Source organism: Canis aureus, chromosome X (genome assembly GCF_053574225.1).
Source record: "Canis aureus isolate CA01 chromosome X, VMU_Caureus_v.1.0, whole genome shotgun sequence".
NCBI lineage: Eukaryota > Metazoa > Chordata > Mammalia > Carnivora > Canidae > Canis > Canis aureus.
Genome location: NC_135649.1, coordinates 17,148,004 through 17,159,388, shown reverse-complemented (window position 1 = coordinate 17,159,388; position 11,385 = coordinate 17,148,004). Strand labels below are relative to the sequence as shown.

Sequence of the window (11,385 nt, the reverse complement as noted above, 5' to 3'; positions counted from 1 at the left end):
GCGCTCGCCTCCGCCTCCCCACAGCCACCTTCCCCCGCGCGCTCGCGCAGCGCCTGCACCCCAGCCGCTCCGGAAGCGGGACACGTGGCCGCGCGGGGTGCGTGGCACCCCCGCCCCGCGCCGGGCCGACTCCCGCGCGCGCCGCGCCCCGCAACTCCCGCGGGCAGAGCCCGGGCTGGCGCGCGCCGCGCCCCGCCCCCGCGCGCGCGCCCGCCCCCTCCCCGCCTCCCCCGTGCGCCCCTCCCCTCGCGCCCCTCCCGCGCCCTACATCCAGCGCCCGGCCCAGGGGGCTCAGTCCGCAGCCGCCGCCGCCGCCACCGCTGCCGACGCCGCTGCAGCGCCTCGGCCTCGGTGCAGGCAGCGGCCGAGCCGAAACAGCTGCGCGGGCGAGCATCGCCAGGCAGTAAGCCCGCTTTCTCTCCGCGTGTGCGTGCGTGCGTGTGTGCCTCCTGCCCGCCGGCCGGCTGCACGGGAGAGCGGCCGCCCTCTTGCCCTGCCGCCGCCGCCGCCTCGGCCGCCTCGCCTGCCGCGGCGGGTACCTGCGGCCTGGGGCCTCGGCCTCCCGGCGGGGGTGGGGGACCGCGGGGTCCCCTCGGGTGCATGCCTCGGCAGCCCTGGGCCGGCGCCACCGGAGTGGCGGGCGTGAGGATGGAGAGCGACTGGGGAGGGAGTGGCGTGGGGGCGGGGGAGCGGGCGTGCCAGGGGGGCTCCCGGTGCTTTCTCCACTGAACGATGAGGAGCGGGGGCCCGGGGTGGGTTGGGGAAGCGGCCCCTGGTTTTCCTACGGAGGTAGGCGGGCCGTGGGGGCGGGACAAGGTGGGGGCATGTTCTCAGCCTGGATGCCGGGGGTGGGGGGCTCGGAGGAAGGCGAGGCGGGGGGGGGGGGGCCTGGGCGTGCTCCCCCGGGTGGCGGGGTTGGGGAGGGAGCGAGGGGGGACCTTCAGGGCTTGGCACAACGCAGAGGACGGGGGTGAGGACGAACGGGCTGTGGAGGTGAGCGGCTTGCTAGGGTTTTCTCGACGGAGATGCTGGGGGGCGGCTGGAGGAGTTGAGGGTGGGGTGTAGAGAGTATGGGGGGCGGGGAGGGTCCGCAGCGCTTCTACTGAGGGGATGACTCGGGGGGTGGGGTTGGCGAATGGGGGTGGGGAGAGTGGGGGATTTCAGCTCCAGCGTGGAAGCTAGAGAAGCAAGAGGAAGGTTCTGTCACGTGGGTTGAGCTTTAGAAGGTGGATTTTCAAGACTGCAGGGTGTGACCTTTGCGTCTCGAAAAGCGTGAGATCCCTACAAGGTGCTGTCCATTCTAGGTTCTGGGAAGGAGGTTTGTGCTTTCGAAGTTTCTCGTTCTCTTCCATTCCTGGTGGCCTCTTCTCAGCCGTCTAGGACTAGGTAGAGGTTTGCAAATGAGCAAGGAAAGACTGTGTGGTTCGTGTTCAGTGCTATATTATTTTCTGCACTGGGGACCGTGCGAGTTTCTCAGGTTTATTTGGTTTGCCCTTTACAATAAAGACCCTGTGCCAGGGAGACCCCTTGGGAAAAGAAGAGAGAACAAGGTTTATAAGGGAGACCCCAGGTTTGTTTTTTTAATTTCCTGAAGAGCATGAGATAAGTCGTGGTAGCATTTTGCTTGGCTTCTAGAAGAGGTAGAAATAGAATAAACGTATGTCTTTGCTGGAAGTCCTCTATATTTGTTTAAATTATTCCATCGGGATTATCTGAGGCCCCTTTGATTTGAATTTGGAATAGATCCAGTTTTCCTAATTGGAGCCATCATTTTGTAATTGCCTGTAATTCTTCCTGGGTTATCAAATCAATGGCAAGCTTATAGAGCAGTAGGAATAATTTTTTTCGTTATCTTGATTAAGACAGTTCTAATGTAGATTTGATGTTATTCCTTGGAAATGTGAACGTTTGCAGAATAGTCCCTTGGAGTCTCTTGGAATTTTGCAAAGCCTTTCCCTCCCTAGCTTATCTTCTCCAGGAACAGAACCCTCCCCATTCTTTACACTGAAGAAGCAAGGGCTTCTGGGATGGTAGCTTTGCCTTTGGAAACTCATGCTCATATTTGCTTAAAAAGAATACATACTAAAAAGGCATACGCTTTTAATGTGGTGAGGCTATATGTGCTTTGCCATTTTGGTTACATAAGGTTCCAATCTAGCCTTTACCTTCAGTCTTTAAAAATGGTTATTTAACATTTTTAAGAGCAAATATAATCTTTATGCAACAGGAAATTGGTCAGATAGCCCATGATTTGTGCAAACTGCCTCGGAATAAGTATATAGTGTAAGGCTACTATATAGGATCTGTAACCATATATGGGTTTTGAAATTCTATGCTTCCATTCCCCATAGGATTTTTGGAGAAGGAAAGCATTGTGTTTTTTTTTTTAACCAAGTCTAGATTTTTGAGTGAAAATTTCAAAAAAAATTTGTGTAAGATTTAAATTGGTAAAATTTCTCTTGTATGGCCAGCTCATTGGAGCTAATTTAGTATCTACCAAATGAATGAACCAGTTAAATAATTATTTGTTTACTGGAAATACAAAACTGGAAATGTTTTAAGTGGAAATAGAGATTCTGGTCTCAGATTGATAAAAATGTGTTTAAATAAGCACTATATGTGCACCACCTCTAACACTACTGCGAAACACATTCTATATACAGGCAACAGTCTAAAACTAGTGCATTTTAAAAATACAATTTAAGTCTGATTGTTTTTTCTCTTATGAGTAGAACGCTGAGAAGGGTAAAATCTTTTACAGAAGGAAACCTATTGATGGGTGGTGGAGACTTCAGTTTCTCCAGACAAAAGGAGTAAATGGATGTCTTTACTCAGCTTTTTGAGAACCGTTGTTTGCCCTGAAGGACTGGAGAGGGGGAGAAAAGATGAAGAAACCTCAGAAATTCACAAAAATATTATCAAATATCTTTCTAGGTATTCTTAAAGATCTTGCTTATAGCCATTTGAAGAATAATTTGCAAATAGATCCTTTGCATAAGAAATTGACCCTCACCGCTAAAGCTTTGACATTTAAAAAAAAATAACAGTTTGTTGAAAGAATGGAAGCCAACCTTCAGAGGCTGATCCCTGTTTTCCTGCTCTCCACCTCCTGGTTCCCTTCTGCCCCACACCCCTCCCCTTCTCCCCCTCTGGTGCCAGCAACATTGGGAGTTGAACAAATGTTTGTGCTTGCTTGAACTTTAGGCCTTATCTATTTGGCTGCTTTCCCCAACTTTTGGCTACAAAATTTTTTTGGTTAATTGAACTTTCCAGTTGTTTGGATTTGGGGTAAAAGGGAGTAGACTATAATTATTTTCTCTTAAAAAGATCTTTTCTTTCAGCTCCTGTTGGACGAGAGCAAAGGCAGGTTCTTTTTTTCTTTTTTTTTCTTTTTTTTGTCAATGGAGTACTTAATTAAGCAGAATATATGACCATTCACTTATTCAACAAACATTTACTGAGTTGCGGGCTGTGTTGGAGGCTCTGTGCTAGGTGCAGGGATACACAGTGGATAAAAAATGGTTCCCGCCTTCTGAGACAGTTAGTAAAACAAAATGCAGACAGTGAATGTGTTGTGGATAGTCAAGAGGTGTCCAGAGTCTTTTGGGTATCAGCATAGCACTTTATATGCATCAAACATGCTTCAACCATGCACACAGTGTAGTCAATTCTTGCCAGAGAAATATTCATTGTATAAATAGTGCCTCACCTTCCCAACTAAGACATACTTTTTTGTTTTGGGTCAAAACATGATTTATAAGTCATCTTAAGGGTCTTAAGGTTAATGGCCTTTTTAAAAAAGAATAGGTTTCGTGTGAAGTACATAGGACATAAGAGACTTCCTGATACTTAAGTTCAGCATTTTATATCACATCGTGCGGTAGTGAGACAGCAGCCAGGCCAGCGTCCCTGCCTGTGACTTAAAAGCATCTTATGACAGCAAATGAGGCCAAGCTAAATTACTCTTCTGTGGTCAGCTTTGGATTACGGATAATGGATGGTGGAACCCAGAAGAGTAAAGGATACTGAATAGTGGCTCTAGTAAACCTTCACCCTCCTGCTGAGTTACCTTCTGAGATTTTTGTGCATTGCCCTGTTTGTGGATAGTGCTAGATCAGTGTTTTCAATTGGGGCAGTTTCCCACCCCACCCCCCCACCCCCCGGGGCATTGAACAATGTTTGGAGACATTTTTGGCTGGGATGAATTGTGATGCGGCATGCTGTCTAGCAGGTAGAGGCCAAGGATTTTGTTTCAACAGTCTAGGTCACCCGGGGCAGCCCCCACAACATAGAATTACCTGACCCAAAATGTCAGTAGTGTTGAGGTTGATGGAATTCCCTCCACTCGGTGCAGTAAAACGTCATTTCAGGAAGAGTAGAAAGCAGTAACAGTGTCTTGACGTGACACTGAATGTTTGCTGAGCTCACCCGATGAGTCTTAAAAGTGACTGGTCCCAGTACATCGACCTGAATAATTAAAAGACCAGTAAGAGCTGCTATCTACGGGACTTGCTCTGTGCCTGGCACTTCTCTCTATACATTCTATATTCTTTTCACTTTATAAATGAGGAACCAGGCTCAGAGAGGCAAAGCAACTTGTTCTAGGTCTTACAGCTGGTCAGGGTTGCAAGCAGACATCAAAATTAAGATCATCTTACCTCTCAGAAGTTCATGGTTTTTTGAGCACAATGTCATCGTCCCATCTCCCTTGTGGCATGCGCCATTCAAAAGGTCACTTGACAAAGTTAAAATTACTACATGTCCTATATAACCATTGAGTTTTCTTGAGAGTAATTAAAACCATGAATGTTAAATTTTATCATAACTTGGAAGTAAGTGGCCAGGAGTAGAGGGAGAAAGGGAACTGACATAACTTGAAGGCCTGCTATAGTTCTAGAAAATACACTAGTTGAATTTACACCCACTGTGTAATACAATCCTCCAGCAGCTCTGCAGTATAATGATGCACATTTCACAGATGAGGTTAGCAAAGTAACTTGTCTAAGATTGCACAAGTTAAGTGGCAGAGTTGGGATTTGAACATAAGTCCCATGACTAAGCCACTGTGCCTTGCAGCTTTCTCTATCTTGGGATTCGTGAAGGGGGTGAGTTGTACATGCTGTGGAAAGATGAGTAGTAACTGGTCCTGGATAAAAAGAGATTTCAGAGGTAGTGTGTCGCAGATGCTTGATTATATTCAGGTAGAGAGTAGGGAGGTGAATCACTGTACTTTCCTCCACTGATGAGATTTAAGTTCAGCAGGGAATTTGTTCTCAGGATCTACCCGAACTAAGCCTATAATTGTCCTTGTGGAGAACTTCATTTGCTATCTTACTTGAATTTTTCTTTTTCTTTTTTTCCTTTTAAAAAATATTTTATTTATTTATTCATGAGAGACACAGAAAGAGAGAGGCAGAGACACAGGCAGAGGGGGAAGCAGGCTCCCTGTGGGGAGCCCGATGTGGGACTCAATCCCGGGACTCCAGGATCACAACCTGAGCCGAAGGCAGACGCTCAACCCCTGAGCCACTCAGGTGTCCCTTACTTGAATTTTTCAAATGCTGTTTTGATAACCATGAAACTGGAAGTAACCTAATTGTATTTATATTCTTTCTTTTTTTAAGATTTTATTTATTTATTTATGACAGACACAGAGAGGCAGAGACATAGGCAGAGGGAGAAGCAGGCTCCTCGCAGGGAGCCCGATGTGGGACTTGATCCCAGGACTGGGATCATGCCCTGAGCCAAAGACAGCCACTCAACAGCTGAGCCACCCAGGCGTCCCTGTTTATATTCTTTCTGCAGCTCACCTTCTACCTTTCCTAGGACTGTTGTATAGAACTTAGTAATGACAGCATTTGGTTTTGTCATCTTTTTAAACAATTTAAATATTTGTTTTTGCTGTGGAAGTTGTTTTTATAATTAACGTCATCAAACTCATACTTGTGTTTTCCATATTGGGGGGTGTGTTTTGTTTTGACAGCTAAATATTTATTTTAACTTTTGATGTGTTGTGATTTCAAGCATAACAAGGGGAAAAATAAAAAACAGCCTGATAGCAATCATATTCTGTCTGGCAAGCAGTTTTTTTTTTCCTGTGGGTAAGAGGAGGACTTCATGTTTCATTTCATTTACTTTAAATTGGAAAGGAATTTTAACCATGATTCTCAAGGGCCAGGATGCTGGGGGGAAAAAAGAAATGTTATTTAGATAAAATGTATGTTTTGATTTCCACATAGGTCTGAGAGCCATAGATTCTGATCATAATAATAATGTCGTGACTGGACTATAGCCAGCAACTACTGGGATGATCAGCCACTGGGTATGGGCACGCATTGTGATATGGATTTTGTAAAACCCCCCCCCCCATCATTTTAGAGTAGACTTGAGAGATCTGATAAAACTTGCAAGAATGCGCTAATCCTTTCAAAAATCCAACTTTTTAATGGCAGTAGTGGTACTTTTTCAATGTAGGGAAATTCAGAAAATACAGAAAAGCCTCAAGAAGAATAGAAAAGTCAGTTATAACCCACCACCCAGAAATTAGTGACAGTGTTTTATATTTCTTTTTTAAATACAGTGGTTTTCTTTTTTTTTAATGGTGAGTTCGAGTCTGCTGCAAGATCTCCAACTTATAAATGTAGCCTAAGCTATTATTTTAAAAACTTAACAGAAAAATTTTCTGAGTTACTATTGCTTCTGTAAAGAGAAGTCATGGTCCTAAGGAGTGAAATGGAAAGAGTGCCAGGGAGTTGGAGAACTATCACATAAGCTCCTTAAAATTTCTCCCCCTCCAGAATATAAAAAATAGTGAAAGAGAATAAAGGGGAAAGGAGAAAAAAATGAGTGAGAAATATCAGAAAGAGAGACAGAACATGAGAAACTCCTAACTCTGGGAAACGAACAAGGGGTGGTAGAAAGGGAGGTGGGCAGGGGGTGGGGGTGACTGGGTGACGGGCACTGAGGGGGGCACTTGATGGGATGAGCACTGGGTGTTATTCTATATGTTGGCAAATTGAACACCAATAAAAGATAAAAAAAATTTCTCCCCCTCCAAATTGAGTAATAGAATTCCCATGCCAGAAAGGGCTGGCAGGACCCACTCCCCCTCATTTTATCGACAAGAAAACTGAGACTCAAAGAGGTGGAGCATCTGTTCCTAGGTGATATAACGTGTTAACGTTGGAGTTCCAGTTTGATGTTTTAAGTTCTCTGTAAAAACTCTTCACAGTCACGAACTTTTTGTTGGCCTGTCCCTCAAAAAAACAGACTTTTATGGTGGAAGTATATTGACTATACTAAAGGATACCAAAAAGGCCAGGTATTTCCCAATTCCAGAAAATGGTCAAAACAGTCGGGAGCAAGGGTGCCTAGCTGGCTTAGTCAGTAGAGCCTGCGGCTCTTGATCTCAGGGTTGTGAGTTCAAGCCCCACACTGGGCATAGAGAGAACTGAAAAAAATACAACAGCAAAGTCTTTACCAAAAAAAAAAAAAAAAACAGCTGGGAGCATTACAGGAATTTGTCCTCTTGTTTGCTTGATTGAAATTGAGTGTTAGTGGCGGGAACAGCTCCTGTGCATCTAGCCCTCAGTTTAATTTCCCCTGGCTTGTGGGGCAAGTAGCAAGTACTAAGGTACATCAGATCTGCCTATAGTTGCAGAAATGAAAAATTACTTTATAAGAGTTTTTCCACGTGGTAGTTTGGAAGACCACAGCAATTGTTGCATGCAAGTATTTTTTCCTTTCTAAAATGGAATGTCTCTGTTAAAATCATGGGAAAAACATTTTAAAGATTCCATGTGCTTCCAGATTTAAGTAGGAAGTTAGCAAATTATAGCAAATGCTGGCAGTATGGGATCCTTAAAACAGGTACACAGAGTCCTCTTGTAATCCGGTGCTAATATCTCCCCAAGCTTCCCTGTCTTTCCTCTCTTTCTTCCCCTGCCCTTCTTCGTTTCTTCCTGTTAGCTCGCTCGCTTTCAGTCTCTCTCTTTCTCTCTTTCTGTGTCTCCTTTGTCTGCATGTCTGTTTCACTCTTGGGGTTACTCTCTTTGCTGTCCAGCTGACTGCCCCCTTGCCCTTTGCTGGGCCTTCTGTATAGCCACCTCGTCCCATTCATCCACTGCTGGGTCTTCCCCTGACCCCACTTGCCAGTATTAAAGTTGCCCCACCCCGGGCTGGGCCAGGTCTTTTCTGCCTGCCACGGGCCAGGCTGGGAAGCTGCTCCCCAAAGCAAGTGTCAGGTAAGGAGAGCTGGTGTCACTTGATAGAGCAGAGTCACTGGTCAACTAGAATTTCACCTGCGATGCGCAGAGGTTCCAAGGGCTGCATATACACACAAACCAGCAAGCAGGACATCCTCCCTTCTTCACAGCCAGGGCCCCAGCAAAGCTTAGAGCTACGTGAGATAATGAATATGGATTGGATACTCACTGCCAAGGGCTTACCATTTGAACAAATGAGAAAATTGTACCCTTGCCTAGGGGTGTGTTAAGTAGTTTTTTTTTGTGGCTGTTCCTCATTATTGCCTGCTAATGAGTGTGTGCATTGTCACTGAGCAAGCAGCTCTTCCCAGCTTCCTGGAGGACACCATATTTCTCTTCTGAAAATGGGTTTTCCTCTGTATTTAAGGCACTGAGATTTGCTTGCACTTCATCTTCGAATTGCTGTAGATATAAAATGCACAGAAAGATACATGTGTACTGGTTTCTCAATGCGGCGAAACCTAGCAAAAAGAACAATCAGAATAAGTCTTTGTTGTCAGCACTTTGGTGCTTGTCGAATTCATAATTTATTTACCCACATAAAAACTCTCTGAGTCTTATGTATATATTCCAAGACAGAAAACGTTCCATACACACTGTAATCACAAGAATTTGTGATACCCACAAGAGTTTAAATTGAATTTTCAGTACTAAGAAAATGATAACTGGGAATACACAAGTTTTATTACTGAGATGATTTTGATGAGGATGGTACAAAACTAAATTTCTATATTTGATTAATTAAGACTTGTTCACTTTCAGTTTGAGAGTGTAGCTAAGGCTGCTTGACTCCTGTCAAATTTGAAAGGTGTGATTTATTAGGAAGACATCGAGGTTTGGTTTTTCAGTAAATTGCTGCCAGATCTGGTTTTACACATCATTCGTGTTTGTGAAGCTGATTGCCAGTGTCTGCCTAGGTATAATCAATCATCTGCACTTTTATGTGGCCAGGTGAAGGGAAGTAACAGGTGTCCCCCCTACGTTTCTTAGAGACCAAAGAGTACCCACAGGCACACACATACGAATCATAAAGTCCAAACTTCCTGTATCACTAAGCCAGAGTGGTGGACTCAAGACATTTGAATTAACACAATTTAATGTTTTTCAACAACTTCTAAGAAATAGACTGTAAATAACTGTAGTTTCAAATAACTACAATGATAAATTCCTCAGTGAGATAGCTTTTGGAAGCCAACAGGACACTAAGTTCCTTGTCAACAGTTCTGCATCTCCAGATGCCAGGGTCAGTTCAAATTTTCGAATCCTAGGCCCTGCTCTTCTAGACTACAAAAGAAGCTCTGCCTCTTTTAAGGAAGGAACTGGGAAGGAGTTTTGCAATATAGTAAACACACCTAACCATTCTGAGGAAAGAAACCAAGCAGCCAAACTAATAGGAGACAAACGTTTATACTTGCATTGACAGATCAAGCTGTCTGCCTTTGTTAGAGCCCTCCCTTTGTTCAGCTAGAGCCTTTTTTAGTATCGAATTTTTTCCCCTATTTTATTAAGGAATAATCAAATTTTGGTATGTTTAAAGGAAACCACGTGGTGACGTGATGTACGTGTGCATTGTGGAATGATCCAAATAATTTAAAGTCAACTTTATTGATTATCATTTATGTATGATAAACTGCATCCACTTAAGGCATACAGTTTGATGAGTTTGGGCAGATGTATGTGCCCATGGAACCACTGCCACCATCAGGATGTAGGATATTTTTTATTACTCCCTCAAAACTTTCCTTGTGCTCCTTTGACTGCACATTCTTCCCTCTGCCTCCATCCTCGGGCAACCACTGATCTGTTCTTGTGTGAGAGCCACTTTGTAAACTTAGATCCCTGCCAAGAAAGAAACAATTCTGATAAAAACAGAAAAGTGGTCTCTGTTTCTTCTGAAATAGTTACAGTAAGCTGTCACATCCCCCAAGAACAGGACAAATAAAAATGGTTTGAATTTTGCTTCACACTTAAAGTAAAAATGAACAAACGAGAGTATTTTGCATCTCTATATACTTACACCTCTAACTTGAGTATGTACATAATCAATATACAGGAAGAAATGCCTTGAGAAATGGGGTTTCAGAGGGCACTTTCTGAGTGGATAGCGCACCATCTTTCCATGCTCATGTGCAAAATAAGCTTTTCATATGCTAAATGTTACTTTCCCATTGACATATTGAGATGAAAGAATAATTAGACAATATAAGGACAAGAGTACTGAGATGCACTGTGTCCCTTCATCATTTACCCCCTCGAAAAGAGTCCACGTCACTGTTCTTCCATGTAGCTGGCAGTCTGCTTCATTGCTATCGCTCTGTCCATCTGCCACTCATGACTGCCACTGTGTCTGCCCTGCCCCATCTTCTTTCCCCATTTTCTTCTTCCTCATCTTTCCCGTCTCCTGATGCTACTGCTCTTACACTGCTCATAACAAAGCTGTTTTTATAAACATCTCCAGACTGACTTGTCAACAGACTGATTAATTCCAACATGTCAGATACCATTTCAGAGGCTGTTTTTCTTACTTTTCTCTTTGTGGTCCAATAATTTCTTCAGCCGCCTTTCAAGTTTGGGGCCAGGCTGGAGGTTAGAGAGTCGTTAGCAGTGGGTTTTCGGACAACCAGACTTGGATGTGTTTATGAGCTATGGTAGAGATGGGCTCTGAAACCATGAAATCACTAAAAAGAAATGAATGATTGGTATTATGATCCTAAGAAACTTCCTTTTACAAAGCTAACGCAATTACAGTCGTCTTGAGCTAAGGTAGGTAGGTACTTCCTGACTTCTCAGCATGTACTGTGAAGGGTTGAAAATGTTCAACATTTGTCAACATCTTGTCAAATGCACCACACTAATGGAAACTATGGACTTTAAGGAACAGTAGGGTGTGAATATTGGCTTATCAGTTGTAACGAACTTACTATGGTAATACAAAATATTAACAGAGGAAATCGGGAGGGAGGTGTTAAGGAGGTATATGGAAACTGTACTTTCTGCTCAATTTCTCTGCAAACCTAAAACTGCCCCAAAAATCTATTTAAAAATCCTTTAGAATTCAGAAATATAAAGAATATATATAAAAAGAATATATCAGCCACTTTTTACTGTTAACTTGCAGGTA

General features: G+C 44.0%; 1 protein-coding gene across 2 annotated transcripts in view; it reads left to right on the top strand.

Moving 5' to 3' along the window:
* The first annotated feature begins 249 nt into the window (after positions 1 to 249).
* Positions 250 to 11,385, top strand: part of FHL1 (four and a half LIM domains 1) — a 63,354-nt gene continuing 52,218 nt past the window's right edge. Inside the window, exon 1 of one of the 2 annotated variants that reach the window (XM_077889370.1) lies at positions 250 to 403. The gene's annotated coding sequence lies outside the window, so the exon portion shown is untranslated. Of the gene's footprint in view, positions 404 to 975; positions 994 to 11,385 lie in introns of those variants that run through there. The other variant, XM_077889373.1, reaches the window with a different exon arrangement.